At 39.9% G+C, this 17,663-nt stretch overlaps 1 protein-coding gene across 4 annotated transcripts in view; it reads left to right on the top strand.

Moving 5' to 3' along the window:
• Window positions 1-17,663, top strand: part of DACH2 (dachshund family transcription factor 2) — a 314,600-nt gene that overhangs the window by 277,501 nt on the left and 19,436 nt on the right. The window lies entirely within an intron of this gene.

Raw genomic sequence — 17,663 nt, 5'->3', positions numbered from 1 at the left:
CACCAGGGCGAAGCCTTGAGATGTCACCTACCTATACTCTGTCCATCAAAGGCTGCACTCTATGTGTACTTTTCTACACTTTCCTCAATTTCTTCTTTAAATCAGACAAGATAATATATTTTGTTCAGCTAGCAAAAAAAAAAAGGGGGGGCCTTAACTCCTACTCGTATTTTTATGTGAAATGACATTAACTGCCATGATTTAAGCAATGTGTAAGAATGAACCAGATTGTGTCTATTTCCAAATCAAAATACCTTAAGCAAGGAAATGTCTCCCCAAAATAATAATCCTATATCATCCAGAGGTGTTAGTGAAGAGACTCTATTTATATGATGCGGTTTAAAAATAGGCATGCAAAAGATTTTCACAGGAGGGGCTGATGAGCTGTGCTATAGGGCATGGGAACTACTTAAATTGGCTTTACTGTCAAAGCCAGGGTTTTCTGAGACTACATCATCAGTTTTTCCTGACCTTCTGATTCTCGATTTACTTCCGTATTGCTAAATTCTGAATGCAGTTCTTTCCTTACCTCTTAGGTCATATATGTTTTAGGAAAATATGTGTGTGTGTATAGCATTAAGTATCTATAGAAATGTGCATAAACACTTGCAAACTGCTATGTATGCAATGCAATATCATATCTTTACTAAAGTATCCTTTATGAAAAACTATTAATTAAAAGCCAAGATTAAAGCCACTTTCATCAGCAATGCAGCTTTGCTGAATAAACCTTACATTTGACCATATTTTCTTAGTGGACGTGTATAAGTCATGAGAATAATTACCATTTCATCATTTGAAGTCTGCGAATGAGTGATTTCAGAATGAAAAGCATATGTAGCTATGCTGATTATGCAAAATAAATTATTTTCAAACCCCACATTTATATTAGTACGTTTTTTATTGTGTGGAAAATGCATGTCCACAAAAAAAAAAATGATCACCTAAATTTTGCTGTAAACATTTTTAAAATATATATCTGAAATTCTTTTTGGAAACGTCTACAGTCTGCTTCCATATTGCAACACATATGGTAAGAAAATCTTGCTTGCAAGCCAGTGACTGTTTTTAAACAGTTTTCAAAATTGCACTGAATAGTAGCTCATGTACAAAAATTGGTATGTTTTGTATTTTGTAACAAGCAGCTTAACATTTTCTAAGCTATGACAAATTTCTCCCTAGATAATTTTTAATGTAGTAATAGGATTAGTTTAGCTGTCCCTAATGTTTTTTTATGTACGTAGGCACTGGTGGTATATTAGGAGTACTTCTGAGTCATTCTGGTTCTGTCTTTTTTCTTTCTTTAGTCTTTAGAGGCCTCTGTGGACATAAAGGTTGTCGCTGTTGAAGGCTTTGTTCTGTTCTTTTTTTTTTCTCCTTTCTCTCACTACATATACATGTGTGTACATGACACGTAATGTAGGTATTTAGGAACCAATTCTGTTGCTATGATTTCGATAAAGCATTTCTGGAACTTGTTGTATTTCGATTAAAGATTTACAGCTCTCCTTTTGCCTCAAACCTCATTTTTAAAGGCCAGAGGAGAAAAGAGACCCCAAACCATAAACATGTGAAGTAAAATATCCATAGTACCTTCAGTTAATGGTATTTCCTTAAAGCAGATAAGTTACTGAGCCCCCTTTTAAAACAAGAGTGTTAATTTACTGTTTCCTTTCATCTGTTGAAATAATTACTTTTCTTTTTTGCCTTCAATAGTTTGTTCTGGTCGTTAACATTTCTGTAAAATTAAGTTTGAAAGGTGCTTTTAATGTTCAGATAGACTGCAGTGCACATTTGACTGTTAAAATCAACCTACTTAAGGCAGAACTAATGTTTAACACTCGCAGCTATTTGAAGTAGTTCACTGCCCAGTTTAATGGTGCTGCCAAGGGCAATGGTCACATTACTTGCTATTATATTTTGGGGGGTTTGTTGTGCTGGCAATAAAGACAATCCATAATATTTCTGAAAACATTGGCTTAGATCTTAAAGACATCATTTTTCTACTAACAAGCTATAAACTGTCATTTCTTGGGGAGTAGCGGGCAAGAAACACTAACCCCTGCTCTTGGCCACGTACTCCATTTAGGAGCTGTAGTTGCGTGCTACAACAGTAGCGTCGAATGACTTTTCCTGCAAGCTCTATTGAAAAAGACATAATCAAACCGTACAAAAAGCACAGCGATGGTCAACTGCAGTGGGAGAAGTGATCTTATGTAACGGGCATTGGATTTTTCATTTTGTATGGTATCAAGACAGTTTTAAGACATTCGCACTGGCAGGTGAAGAGCGACCCTGGGTAGCCCAGCCTGGCCTGATGGAAACTTGGTGCCGAAGGTGGGAGGGACACGGTGTGGAGACAAATGGGCTGCTGCACTGTGAACCATCTCACTTGCGGTCTTAGCCCGACCCGTAGCTTCTGTTCCGTTGCAGTTTTTGTGGATTTTGCTGGTTTAGTTGCTAACAAAAGTGGATGTCTCTGTCATGCACCCTTTGCGGTATAAAAATGCTCCTCCAACCTTGCATTGAGAATAGAACTTCCCGATGGCCAAAGTCACTTGAAGCCATTCTGCTAACCCTTCCTCAGTCTATGGATTTTAAAATGTAGGTCAAACAAGATTATTTCTGGGAATCTTCAGGCAAATAGTACAGAAGGAAACGAAAGCAGTTCTTTGTGTAGTGGGGTTGATGGAAACTTTGCTTGAGTCGTCAACAAGTCCAATGGGAAATGCATAGTGTAGGACAGCCCCGAGTAACCCACAACTGAAGGAGTGAATAGAGCATATACATCATATGTATTCCTATGTGAGGTCACGAATTTATAACAAAACGGCTGCTTTTTCTTCTTGGATAAGCAGGAGCAGACAGAGAATTTAAAGATTAAACAATACATCTTCTCAACCAGAAAAAAAATTATATATATTTACTAAATAGTGAGTAAAATTTTCCCCTTGGCTAGTCTAGGGCAATTTTACAAGCTTCAACAATGCTGAATGGATGTTATTGAGAAGTGAATTTGGCTCATTCTTTTTATGCTTTTAATAAATACCCAAGGGAAAGGCAGTTGTTCAAGGAAAATGAAATACAAATAAACATAGAATTTATTCTCAGTAGGCATTCTGGGGAACTTGGAGCTTGAGTTTTATGCCACGGGTTTTTTCCTGTTACTTGCAAGCAAAACTAAAATATTCATATAAGCTGTCAGTTCTCTAAAGTGAATTCATCCTTTTTAAAAAATAAAACAAAATATAGATTCAGTGGATAGAACAGAAACAATGTGAAACATAACAAATGACATTTCTGCTCAAAAGTACATCATTGTAATGGACCATATTATTCTGGACTGTGGATACAAATGATTTTTTTTTTCCCCACAGCAACCTGTAACAATTCTTGAGACACAATCATGCACAAAACATCATTTGCAATTATCGCAGTTTGCCATTTTCGTCTGCTCCATGCTTATTTCTCATTTGATTGATAATCCATGTACTTCAAGCTAATGAAGGTTCTTCATGCTGCCACTTAATAGGCATTACCAGTTTTTACAACCTAAATTTCAGGACAACATTGGCATTTTTTGTTTGAAGGAAAAAGAAAAAAAAATTTAGTAGCTTCACAGTGCATTTTTTCACATAGGTTCCTCAGGTGCCACAGAGAAATAGTCAGTGGAGAACGTTCATTGGTATAATGAAGAATTTAGACTATGGATTTCATTTCAGATTAATCGTTGCCCAAACTTTCAAACAGTCCTTCAAAAAAATCTGTGATTCCCCAAGTAGTGTCCTGTGGAGGGTCAGAGGCACCTTTTTCGGACCCACAATTATTTTGATTACCAATTACTTAATTTTCGGTACTGGTATTGGTAGTATTTCTGATATTGAAAAAAATTTTAGTTGCATGGTCTAATGTTGGTTTAAACAAATCATATGAAGAGACTTCTACGGTTCTAGACTGAATATCTAACTTAGATACCTTTGTCAGAAGCAATGCAGATTGATTTTAAGTCAGTATTTACTACTAGAGTATAAATCCAGACTTTATGCATCATAAAAGCAAGAACATATTGTACTGTTAGAGAATGACTGAGCTGCAAAGGTTCCACAGTACCTGAACAGAGATTGGCTCTTGAAAAACATGTATTTTATTTAATTTCTTGGAGGATATGTTGGGAAAATACCTTTCCAGGTAAGGTTCCTGTTTCATTAATACTTTGATGCACTGCTTGTTTTTCATCGGTTACAGACTTGCATGTTTGCATAAACCACCCAGAAATAGCTTCATCACCAGCATCATCACCTTGGGTTGCAGTAACCTTTGTGAAAACTTTAGAGCTCGAATGGCAGTGTGTACAGCATCAATACCTTTCAGAATTTTACAAAACTTGCTGATTAAATCTGATTTTAAGTACTACTTTCAGTCTAGAACCCTGCCTTTTTAATAATCAATTAAAACGTTGTTTCGTTGTGTTTATTCAGCACGTATAAAGCACTGCTTGACATGTATTAGACCTTACATAGCAGTACACAGCTGTAGCCCATCCAGCTTTTTCCAAATGAGTTTGCACAAGGAATAAAAGATTGCCATCTGAGCAACACTGGAGGGAGACAAAAGAAGACAAAAGGCAGTTAAGCACTACAAAAAAAGAAAAGACCCTGTTGAGATAGAAATTTCTGAGCAAATGCCTCAATTTCACAGGGAGATACTGTAGCAGGCAATGTACATTGATTTTAGCACATGAAGTACATTGCATTTGGGATTCATTAAGCTTCATTTTGTGCACTATCGTGAATGAGTATGTCAGCTACTCTCTCAAGTAATGCACAATTTCAAAGCAAGGAGGTAGAATAAACCAAAGGGAAAATATAATGTGCCCCACAAAGAGAGTAAGCCAGTTTTAAAAGGAAAACGCTTTGGTTGCTAAAAGCCATAAATCACAGTAGCAGTAATCAAAACGTAAACATTTTTGAAGGATTTTATGCTTACAGAGTTTTTAATATGACTTACAAACACCAGTAAGTTCATGCTCCTAGCTGACCGGGTGGGAATCCCACTACAAGGACAGATGCACTAATGGAGTGCAGAGCCTTATTTCTCTCATTTGGAAGAGAAAACGCAGACAACTGTCTGATACTTTTTAGTTATTCACTTTTTCACTGAATATGGGCAAGGTATTCCTGGTTTTGGTCACTGTTGGTTTTGCAACTTCTGTATTTGCAGCAGGAGGATGCTTAAGATGGTGCTATTTGCTCTCCCCTCTGGTTTTCTTTGGGAGCTACCTGCAGATCTCGCCGTGGCACTTCCCCACCTCTCCAGGCACCAGCTGCCAAATCTAGAAGCCACAGAAAGTGGTGCGTCCATGAAGTCGGATTTTTCAGGCACCCACCAAATCCAAGGCTGGGTTGAAATCTGTTTGTGAATGCGTAAGAGGTCTGGAGTACTGGGTTTCTTTGTAATTTCTTTTGGTTTGTTTTTTGTTGAGAAGCATGTAAGTCCAAGAGATTTATCCAAAAATCTGTTTAGTAGATTTTATTTAGTAATGATGATGCCAGTGGCATTGTTTGTCTTAGTCTGCTATAAATGATAGTGATTTAGAGGCAAAAGGTTCATGAAGTTTCTCTAAATTTTCCTAGAGTGATTGGTTTGCAATGCCAAATCACTAAAAGAATGGGATTGTATATGGCTGTGAGGAAAAAAAAAATAAAATCAATCTTCATTCTTCATTGCTCAGTTCTCCAGTTTTTGTGCTTTGTCTTCAGCAGATATTAGGCTGTTATTAATGAAATTAGCCTAAGCAACAGGGCTTTACTGCCAAACTTTGCTACATGCCGCATTCTGTAGCAGAGCATAACTTTATGCATCTTGCTGTTTCAGGTTGATGGCACAGGTGCTTGAGGTCTTGAGCAGAGCGAAGAGTAGAGGAAAACCGTTGACCAGTTGCTGGGAATTGTACTCCTGCACTGTACTAGTAACCTGTTAGAGGAAAACACAGGACCCTCGAATTAGCCTCTTGTGGTTTAAATACTGAATTTAACACTTTTTTTCCGAGTGATGTTTCGTCTCAGATATGTATTGGGAGTCACTGCTAACGAGGTGGTCACCGAAGAGGTGCTGCGCCGGTGAGGTGAGAGGCTTGGAGCCTGTGGCAGCCCAGCTCCTGCCGGCCCCGTGGCCGAACACGGCACTCGGCCTGATCCGAGGGAAGAATGCAGTAGATTAATGTCAGATAGCTGCTGCTTTCTGCAGGAAGTTTTCCTCTTTCTTTCCTTTCCCCAGTTTTTGATCTTTTAAAAGAGCATAGGATAAGTGACAGCAGTAGACTTAACAGTTATTAGGTTGCAAAGTAGTGGATGCGGACTACTTGGTGGTTAGCTTACATTTATACTCTGATCGCAGCTGCCGTTTGGGTCAGAAAGAGTTTTCCCTTTTGATAGATTGGCTGCATGCTAGGAAAACTTGTCTTTCCCCAGAGCATCATGTAATTATTTGGTGGCGAAGAGTTGTGCTACGTTGCTATGGACATGCGGCTCTCCACACCGAGAGCTGCTGTAATGCTGATATATATGAGTCTAATCATTCTGTCACTGAGATGTAATATCGATACGCCAGGACAACATTTCTATCAGATGGCCTATTACTTGCCTTCTTAGTTGAAGAGGGGAGGAGGACTGGGACAAGCCAAATTCGGACCATTTTTTAGCCGAACCCGTTCTTAGGGTTCCGAACAGAACCCTATCCGTTGCATTAGGGTTCGGTTCTGTGACCTTCAACATCTGCCGGAGATACCAGCACTATCTAAACGGCGGCACTTAGGAGTGCCGCCGCGCCCTGCGGGCTGGCTAAGCCCCAGGGTGGGAGATGGGCGCGCGTCTTGTTTTGTGCAGGACCCCGGTTGCTGCGGCGAAAGCCGGGCGGGCAGGAGGCCGGGGTGTGCGGCGGCCCCGAGGCCTCTGTCCGTGCTGCGGGACTGAAGGACACGCTGTCTGCAGTGCGGGAGGGCTGAGGAGCTGGGGCAGGGTTAAAGTTTCCTGCGGGAGTCTACAACAGGGCTGTGTCAGGAGTCATGCTGGCGACAGCTACGGCACAGAACTGCTACTCACCTGTAGAATTAAAACAGTGAGAAGGTAGATTAAAAAGGGATGAATTTCTCATGCTTGATCATCAGGGTTTATAAAATCAGTGTGTAACTGAACCAAATTCAAACGCTAAGATGTATAAGCAGAGTACTTCTTTCTTGACATCTGAAGAATTCCTAATTCATTTAGAAGGAAACTTTGAAGGTGATCATCTTTCTGGGTATGTTTTCCTGCTAAGGTAATCGTATTTCTCCTAGCAATCAGTTTTGAAAGTTGTCTTATTTCTACAGTGCAAAAATCCTGCTGGTGAACATCCCCCAATTGCACTCATAATTATTTCTGATTAAAAGTGCCCTGGCCTGACAGCACCAGGGAAATTAATAGGAGAAGCTTTCTACAAGTTTTAGAAGACGGGCAAAGACATACTCACTCCCTCTTAAAATTATTTAAGCAGGTGCTGTGGGAAGCCATTGCTTTTATAAGGCTCTTCAGATGTTTACAGCAAAACATTTTTTCCCAGTGATTGAATTTTTCGAAGTACTAAAATACCACGGAGAAATATGTTTCCCACCAGTTTTATGGCTCCCTGGATGCATTCTATACAAACCTTGTATCTGCCTGGACACAAACACTCTATTGCAAAAAGATATCTTGCCATTTTAACAAGCTATACTGCTTTGAAAGGATACACTGCATCACCAGTGGGAATGTCAGTACCTTAAGAGTAATACTTCTTTAAGGGTACTATTTTATTAAAGCAGACCTCAGTAATTTGTTCCTGACTGTTATACACCCTTATTTTATTAAAGGTATTTTACATCTGTGGAGGAGATTACTACCACTCCTATTTTCTCCACTGCTTGGCTTTAATGGATGGTGTGGAATATAATATTTATTAAGCCTAAGCAGGGGAGGACATAATAGCAGAATTGTCCTTTATAACCTATTTTACACAGTTGTAAAATAAACCTTAATAAAGCAGGAATAATTATCCACGAATATCCAGGAAATGGAGTACTCTGCCTGCTTCAAATATTTGGAGGACTTAACTGCTGGTTATACATGTGCTTTAAGAAATGGAACTCAACAGTAATAATATTGATCTTAGTTTGGTACTATTTTAAAATATATTAAGAGATGGAAGTATCTTTTGTGTCATGATTACTAGGTTAGCATAAATCATATAATACGTAACTATAATCTCTATATAGTATAACTGTGTATATTCATGCAAAAGACAAACACATTACAAAAATATTTATACTTACTAACTTCGAAGTTTAGAGTTCCTTTCTGTTATTCTGATGGCACCCAGAGCCCCACAGCTGGCTCCCTGGCTACCAGTCAGTTCTGCTGGTGATCACTGAGCTTCGATGTCAGGGAATAACATCATTCCTTATTGCTCAGTCCTGTACGCCTTTAGATTAGCTTATGGCCAGAGAGGACTTAAGTTTACTGCCTGGACCCCACAAGGCAATGAGCGTCTTGATTCCAGCCTGGTGTTGCCCAAGATTAGGAACACAGACTTTGCACCGAGCATATGCACAGCTGACATTTGATTAGTTCCCTGGACCGGGAAGACAACTTCAAAAAAGCCTCTCCTGGTAGCACATTTGCAGCTTTAGCGGGCAGGTGGAGTTTTTCAGGTGCAAAATGGGAACACAGGCATATGTGCCGTACAGGTGAAAATTTGGTCCCGCTGATCACAGCTATCTGGAAGCATTTATATAGTCGTGTGGGTTTTGTGAATAGGGAGAAATGGAATCTTTCTAATGAGATCTGTTTCAAATTATTGGTTATACTACCAAATACTGCAATAAAGGGAGTAGATGATGAAAATTATTTAACAGCACATTGTATATTTTTATTACAATGAGTATAACATGAAAGAGATTGCCTAACTGTGGAGGCACAGAAGGCCTTTTCTTGGGTACACGGCTTTGCTTGTCAGTTCTTGAGTACCGCGCTTACGGACGGACGTGGCGTGGTGTCAGCAGAGCTTGCCGTGACAGCCCGTCTCCCATCGGGCAGACCTGCGTAGGCGGCTTTTGCAGGCAGCTGCCGGCTTGTGCTGCCCGTTCGGCAAGTAAAGCCAACCGGGAGCTACCTCCTGTCCAGAAGGCGTGTAGCTGCAGTTAGCGCGGTGCTGGGATTGAGCTCCTGCCCTTCGCCCTCTCCCTTCTTCCCGGGTCCCCCGTGCGCAGTCGTTGGATGCACGCTAAAGCATGGTTTATTAATCTGAACGTGATGCTCGCTAATCACAGTTGTGTTTGGCCAGGAGCTGGCTTGCCTGAGGACATGGCAGAGCGGGCGCGATTCTGCCTGCGAGTGGACCTCACCGTCTGTGTGGTGGGGACTGATATTCTCCAGCCAGCTCTGGCTGCCCGTGCTGGTAAGCTGACAGTTCAGTTAACAGACATTTCTTCAGCTTGAACACCATCAGCCTGTTCCTATTTATCCTTATCACAGCCAGCCCGTGTTTCTTCACCTTTCTTATGCAATAATTTTACTGGGTTTCGTACTGCTTCTTGGATAGCTTTGTTCTTCTCTTTCTTGTACGATTTCTCTTCTTGGTGGCAGTCACTGGAATCTGTCTCAAAGGAAAAAAAGGAAAGATTTTGTATTAAGGACCTAATGCAGCTTTGCAAGAAACTGATTCCTGATCAGATATTCCAGAAGGGCTGGGAAAGCAATTCCTATCTTCCCCCTTCCTTCCTGATTTCTTACTCCTGTTGTCCTATTTTTTTTTTTTCTCATAAATGAATATTGTGGAAATGATTTGGACTAAAGTTATTACATTAATTATCCAAACTGACATTTTTGCAGTGTGTGAAAGGACAGGGTGGTATGTAAAATAGATGCACTAAGAACACCTACAGTATGACAACAAGTAGCAGGGTAATTGCTGAAAATGAAGTCTTTTCTGCTATCCCTTCCCTTCAACATCTGTTGTTCCATATGGAGTCATAAATATTTGCAACAAAATAGTTGAAGAAATAATCTCAACATTAATAGGGAAAAGCTGAATCCGCCAAGAAAATTGAAGAATCTTTTTTTTTTTCTTGGCAAGTTCCTCCTACCCATCCTCATCTGACAGTTTAAAATCTCAGTAAAAGAATAGTCAGACTACAGTGATGCTTAAAAATCATCACGAAAAAAACCTTTGTGAATGTTAATAGGAGAATTAGCTGAGAAAAATTTTATAACCTCTTGATAATGGCCATGAGGAGGTTTTTGTTTGTTTTGCTTCATTTTCCTCCTTTCTTCCACGCCACAGTAATTTTATTACTAGCCTTTTATTGAATAGTTCACATTTTCACTTTTCTCTATTGTCAGTAGAAATAATGCTTCTTGTCGTTGTGAGGAAGGATAAGGTACTGTTACTAGCTGAAAGTAACTAAATTGCCATATGGAAAATGCAGCTCGATAGTACTTAAGCTTCTACGTAGATTAAGAAGCAACTTAAAGCACAGGACAACTTTAAATGTTTTGGAATCCAGATTACCAAAACCTGCCTGAGGAGCAGCTCATAGGAGAAAGCAAGTATAATAATAACACAGACAAACTATAAATTGTAAATAATTGCTGTGAATATAAAATACAGCATTTTTGAAGGCCTTTTATAGATTTCTTAGCGGCCTTAATTGTACTTACGGTTCTCCTTAATGAACAGAATTTAATCAGGTGACATCAGTTGTATTTGTTTTTCTAAATCTGTACATACTGAACTTTAGACTGAAGTTACTTGCAATGAAACACTTTAGTTCTGACATCTAGCTAGTGAATTCCTGCACTTCTCAATTTCATTTTTTATTATTGCAAATGTAGTATCTCATCTAACTCAGGTCCTTTTTTTTCAGGTTTGAATTAATAAAATATTTTCAGGTGTTTTTACCGTCAGTGCCATGTGAACATCTGAGTATATTGCAAATATGTTGAAGTTATAAATAGGTATAATTTTCTGTGTTATTAATGAGAGTACATTGATGAAAATGTCAAAGCTGTATAATTACGCACCTCTTGATAAAGACTGCGCAGATAAAGACAATTTGTAAACTGTAATTTCAGGCTTTTCTAGTGAAATTTTCATTTCTCTGCCTTTTGCCACCTCCTCTGATTCAAACACTAAGTGCCTTCCTTATGACGTCCTTCAGGAAAACACAGGCTCATCATTCTTGAGAACAGGTCTATGGAAAGGTGGTGAATGCATTGCTTGCACAGTTTGCTTTCTCTTTTTTTACTACTCCAAATACTCAGTTTTTCCTAAGCTAGCACATTGCTCTAAATGTAACAGACATGGCTGTAAAAGACAATAAAAAATATTTCTGTATAAATATACTAGCAACAAAGGGCGGGCTAAGGAGAATCTCCATCCTTTATTGAGTGCAGGGGGAAACACAGTGACAAAGGATGAGGAAAAGGCTGAGGTACTTAATGTCACCTTTGCCTCAGTCTTTAATAGTAAGACCAGTTGTTGTCTGGGTACCCGGCCCCCTGAGCTGGAAGAGAGGGAGAAGGAGCAGAATGAAGTCCTCATCATCCAAGGGGAAATGGTTAGCGACCTGCCACACCGCTCAGACGCACACAAGCCTATGGGGCCGGATGGGATCCACCCAGGGGTACTGAGGGAGCCGGCAGAAGTGCTCACCACGTCCCTTTCCATCATTTATCAGCAGTCCTGGCTCACTGGGGAGGTCCCAGTTGACTGGAGATTAGCAAATGTGATGCACGTCTACGAGAAGGGCCGGAGGGAGGATCTGGGGAACTACGGGCCTGTCAGCCTGACCTCTGCGCAGGGGAAGGTTATGGAGCAGATCATCCTGAGTGCCGTCCTGTGGCATGTACAGGACAACCAGGTGATCCGGCCCAGTCAGCATGGGTTTATGAATGGCAGGTCCTGCTTGACGAACCTGATCTCCTTCTATGACCAGGTGACCCGCTTAGTGGATGAGGGAAAGGCTGTGGATGTTGTCTGCCTAGACTTTAGTAAAGCCTTTGACGCCATTTCCCCCAGTGTCCTCCTGGAAAAACTGGCTGCTCACAGCTTGGATGGGTGTACTCTTTGCTGGGTGAAAAACTGGCTACATGGTCAGGCCCAAAGAGTTGTGGTGAATGGAGTTAAATCCAGTTGGCGGCCGGTCACGAGTGGTGTTCCCCAGGGCTCAGTACTGGGGCCAGTTCTGTTTCATAGCTTTACCAGTGGTCTGGATGAGGGGACCGAGTGCACCCTCAGTGGGTTTGCAGATGACACCAAGTTGGGTGGGAGTGTTGATCTGCTTGAGGGTAGGAAGGTTCTACAGAGGGGTCTGGACAGGCTGGATCCATGGGTTGAGGCCAATTGTACGAGGTTTAACAAGGCCAAGTGCCGGGTCCTGCACTTGGGTCACAACAACCCCATGTAACGCTACGGGCTTGGGTAAGGGTGGCTGGAAAGCTGCCCAGCGGAAAAGGACCTGGGGGTGTTGGTCAACAGCTGCCTGAATACGAGCCAGCGGTGTGCCCAGGTGGCCAAGAAGGCCAATAGCATCCTGGCTTGTATCAGAAATAGTGTGACCAGCAGGATTAGGGACGTGATCGTCCTCCTGTACTCGGCACTGGTGAGGCCACACCTTGAATGCTGTGTTCAGTTTTGGGCCCCTCGCTACAAGAAAGACATGGAGGTACTGGAGCGTGTCCAGAGAAGGGCAACGAAGGTGGTGAAGGGTCTAGAGCACAAGTCTGATGAGGAGCGGCTGAGGGAGCTGGGGTTGTTCAGCCTGGAGAAAAGGAGGCTGAGGGGAGACCTCATTGCTCTCTACAACTACCTGTAAGGAGGTTGTAGCGAGGTGGGGGTCCATCTCTTCCCCCAAGTTACAACTGATAGGACAAGAGGAAATGGCCTTAAGTTGCGCCAGGGGAGGGTTAGATTGGATATTAGGAAAAAGTATCTTCACCAAAAGGGTTGTCAAGCACTGGAACAGGTTGAGTCACCATCCCTGGAGGTATTTAAAAGATGTGTGGATGTGGTGCTTAGGGACATGGTTTAGTGGTGGACTTGGCAGTGCTAGGTTAATGGTTGGTCTCAATGATGATCTTAAAGGTCCTTTCCAACCTAAACGATTCTATGATTCTGTGGTCTACTCTTTCCCCCTGTGTTGAAAACAATGAAAAGGTTTTATTAAACACTTCTTCAGGACAAAATCAATTGATTTCAGAGTGCTTAGGTGAGGACTAGCTTGGATGTGGATACCATGAAGCAGAGCATAGTTGATATTACTGTTTTGTGATAGTTTCCAAAAGCGTTTAAGGCAGCCTGGAAATGTATATATAATGATTAGATACTATTATAAAGTGAAGTTTTCTTTATGGCAAAGCTCAGTAGTGAAAAATGCTTGTGTGCTATCAAGTTGTATCAATCATTTGAAAATGAAATAAAGTCTGATTTAAAGCTAGTGCACTGGATTAATCAGCTACTCCCCAATTGCATTCATTGACCCTGTTCATTCGGGGACTGTAATTAAGAAAAACAGCAGTGACTTTAAATTTGGCACCTGAATCACAAGGTTAAAGCAGTAAATTTCTAAGTCTGATTGGTGCCAGGTTAGGAGGAGGTATCTCTTTTCTCACTGATGAACAGAAATGCTCAGCTCCTGGCAGAGGAGCAATGAGTGAGAGAGAAGGCGGCAGGCAGAGGTTTATGGAGGATTTTCAGAGTTATTAAGACACTGAAGACAGAACCCTGTCCTTGGAGACTTACGTATACAAAATATTTGAAATAAACCATGCTTCAGATTACAGGTTTTTCATACTTATGTTACTGTAAAAGAAAAAAATTCTGCTAGTTTCCAGTTAAGCAAGACAGAAGTTGCCATGGTTTAAAATTAAAATAGGAAGTCTCACTTTTTTGGAAAACTGCTTTTTGCAGTCAAAAATTAGAATTTGGGCCCTAATTCTGTCAAAATAGCCATGTTTGGACACCACTGCTTATCACTGTTGTTGTGAAGTAGATATACAAGTGGAGGTCAAGGGATGTCTTGCCACTATAAAGATACGTCGGTTTAGATGATTCTGTAAGATCTTTGGGCAAATAATGCTATTTCAAATAAAAATGTATCTTTATTTTCGGAGATGAGTAGCACATACAACCCAGCTGATATTGCAGATCCTCTATTTTATTTTATTAAAAGTCAAAAAGGTCCATTAGAGTATCTAGGCTGTTCTTTTGTAACTCTGGACCATTAAATGTAATCCCCATCGCTCAGATATGAAGCTCAAAGAATTAGAATTGCAATAAACTATTTCATCCCTTAGGTTTCTGAACTGTATGCTATGGGCAGGGAAAAGGAGTGACCCAGCTGCCATGCTGACATGTGTCTAAAACTGTCTTACTAATGCTGGCTGAAGGCTTTCTGATATTAGATGTCTTGGTTAGTAAGTAACAGATTAATAATTATAAATTTCAAATAAATTGATACTCTCTTCTCCACATGCCACATATTTATTTTATGCATGAGTTATATTCTATAAGCTGCTGGAGGTGAATAATGCTTATAGAGCTCCAGAAAGATAAAGTTTTGAAGTGTATGTGGAGAAATAACTTGGTGGTCTAACTAGTGTTAGGCAAGATGTAAATTGTAGCTTTAATATTTCTGCCTTGTTTTGAGAGGGATGTGACATGTCAAGTGTATCAGGTACATGAATGATGGGTTTAAAAGCATGCCTTCTGAAAGAATATAAACCAGCTGGCAAATAAAATTGCCTGTTGGTTTGGGCCATGCACTGTCATGCGGGGAGCAATTCACGTTACTCGTGTTCCCAGTGCTGCGTTTAGTCCGTAGGTTGATGCTTCGTTTTCCAATCCCTATTTCTGCAACTTAGGCAGAAGACAGAAGATGAAATACTTCAGTTTATTGAATTAAGAACAAGAAACTTTCTAGCAGATTTCCATGTGCTTTCCTGGGATAATATTCCATTCACTGTTAGTGTTTACTGTGTATTTCTTTCTCAGCAATATAATTCTTGCTTTCGTCTATTCATCTGGATGCCAGCTAGAAATTAAAATAAAAAGACTGCACTCTAAATGGATTCCTGAATGCTATTATAAAGCATGGCAGGTTTAACAAACAAGCTCGATAAAAGTAGTTCCTACTTTGCTTCAATAAATAGAAAGGTTGTTTGTGTCCTTGGTTAGATTGTAGTTGTCCTAGCTTTATTTCTTGCTTATTCTGTTGTACTAGATGTGTGAGTGCAGCTTCTAGCATTTACATTTTTAGTGTTCTTTAAAATCAAAATGCTTAAATCAACATCTTTTTGTCTATTAAAGAGATGCATTTGATACAGTCCACAAAAAATGCTTCCAACACATGCCATTTTTAATTGCTTTACCAATTATGATTTCTCAAGTCTAGCTAATAAATTTCTGCCTAACTGTGCACTTATTCACAATATGGGCAAGATGTAGACACCATTCAGATGTGAAGACCTATTACAAGATTGAAATAGATTTCTAATGCATTTATCATTCATCTTTGCAGAGTGTGATTTCAATCAGAAAAAAAAAATGATGAATGGTTTGACAGTTTCCACCCATATACGCTAAAACATAATATGCTTCTTCTAGTTTTCAGCTATTACAGACTTTAACATGCAATGTGACCTTGGTCTGCAAAGCATGTTTGGTTAGCACAAAAACTTAATCATAAGAAGTCATAAGTAGAATCCTTCTTCTTTACTGCCCTTTTTCTGGGACTTGGAAATTTATTGCTTCTAGGACAGGTAGGATATGAACAATGGGCCAAATAGAGTCCAGGGTTATCTCATCTGTGTGAAAACTGCTGCTGAAAATCGATGTGACCTCTGCTACACTGTCATCCCAATTCCCACCCTCTGTGTCCTATTTGTCTTTTGGTAGAAGCTTAGATCTGTGTGCTGTCTCTATGTGTCTCTCTTGGGCCAGATTATCAAAATGAATCATTGCCTGCATACCTCTTATATTTCTATTTATTTTCCTGGTGTTGACTAGGTCTGATGAAATATGATTCTTTTTGCATTTGATCCTCACTGCAGCAAGCAGCACCTAATTTAGCTGTGTCTATCTCTTTAAAGAAGAGTAATACTATTTTGAAACTTCAATCTGCTGTACAGTAACATTACAAACCATAGACCATGCAACCTGTCTTCACAGTCAATAGTAATTTTCCTTTCAGCCAATTTAATGTTATTCCTTTCATCTCCAAAATGTAGAGATTTCTAGAGATTTTAAAGCAGCTATAGTTTTGTTATGCATACTTCATGTATTACTTTCTTTTTCAAATGCCACTTCTGTTTAGTCTTTTGTGACTCCGTGGCTTATATATTATTTCTGTGTAGCATCCTATGCAACAACTAACCAGTTTATTTTAAAAACTCTGCCACTGATATAAGTTATTTAACTATGAGAAATGGTGTATCTGAATCAGCACAAACTCTGTGGTCTGAGTATGTTACCGGAGCTGGTTTTTTTTAAATGGATCATTTAAATTACATGAATACAGCTCTAAAATGATAGCTACGAAGATGTGTAGAGGTTACTGGCTTTTGTTGTTATTAGTCCTGAAGAATCGTTATGAAGATGTTCCATGTAATGAACTCATACAGTGAAAACAAAATACTCCCTAAACAGAGATTTCAAAGAATACTTGAAAACTGCTAATGCTTCATGTTCGTTGTCAGTAGGTCTCTTTCAGAAACACAGCAAAAAGTGCTTGCTGCTCAATAGATGCTCCTGGAGTTTGTTAAACTAGATAATAGTACTGCTGGAGGGACACTGTGGTTTAATTTGTTGTCAGATTCTTCCTGAATTTTTTTTTTTTTTTTTTAATGAGAGGTGGGAGAAGGAGGCCTTTTGAATATGATATGGTCTAATTGTACATCCTGGCTTTAATATGACCAAGACACTTGACAAATGAAACTATCAGGACTGACTGTTGCCCTTAGAAAACACACGCATCGTGAACTTATGGTCAATACATTAGTTGCAAGCTTTACTAAAAAGCAATTGCTGAGAAGATACTCTTCACGATTTCTGCAAGTGCAGGAACATACTATATATAGACTGGATTTCCCTGAAATATTACACAGAAATTTTTTTTTAAGATTTCAGAGTAAAAGAAACATACAGAGTTTGGCTTTAAAGACTGGTAGATTTTAATTTTGTGGTTTTCAGCAATTAACTTGGTGTTTAAAATGAATACGTGGGGAAGAAGTACTCATAGGGATCTGAGAGAAGGTGGTACACTTACTGTCCTAAAATATGTTCAAATTATCCTATTCAAAAATGTGAGTTCATTGGTGATAGTACTGATTCATGACAAAATTTAAAGGATTTTTGAAAAATAATTCCTAATGTTGTTTCTTTCCGGATACACGTGTCTGCTGTCTGTGCACAGCTTGATCTATAACAACATGATCTATTTGAAACAAGGAGTGAAGGGGAAGCCACCAGGTCCCGATTCTCCAATTTGTAAGAGATGCATCAATCTAGTTCTGCGCAGTAAATCGCAGGAGCGAGGCCTGTGCCGGAGCACCCTCTCCTCCCCGGCCGCTCCCAAGACCCCCAGGCACCCAGCT

The sequence above is a fragment of the Haliaeetus albicilla genome, chromosome 23, assembly GCF_947461875.1.
Source record: "Haliaeetus albicilla chromosome 23, bHalAlb1.1, whole genome shotgun sequence".
NCBI lineage: Eukaryota > Metazoa > Chordata > Aves > Accipitriformes > Accipitridae > Haliaeetus > Haliaeetus albicilla.
This window is presented reverse-complemented; position numbering and strand designations above follow the sequence as displayed.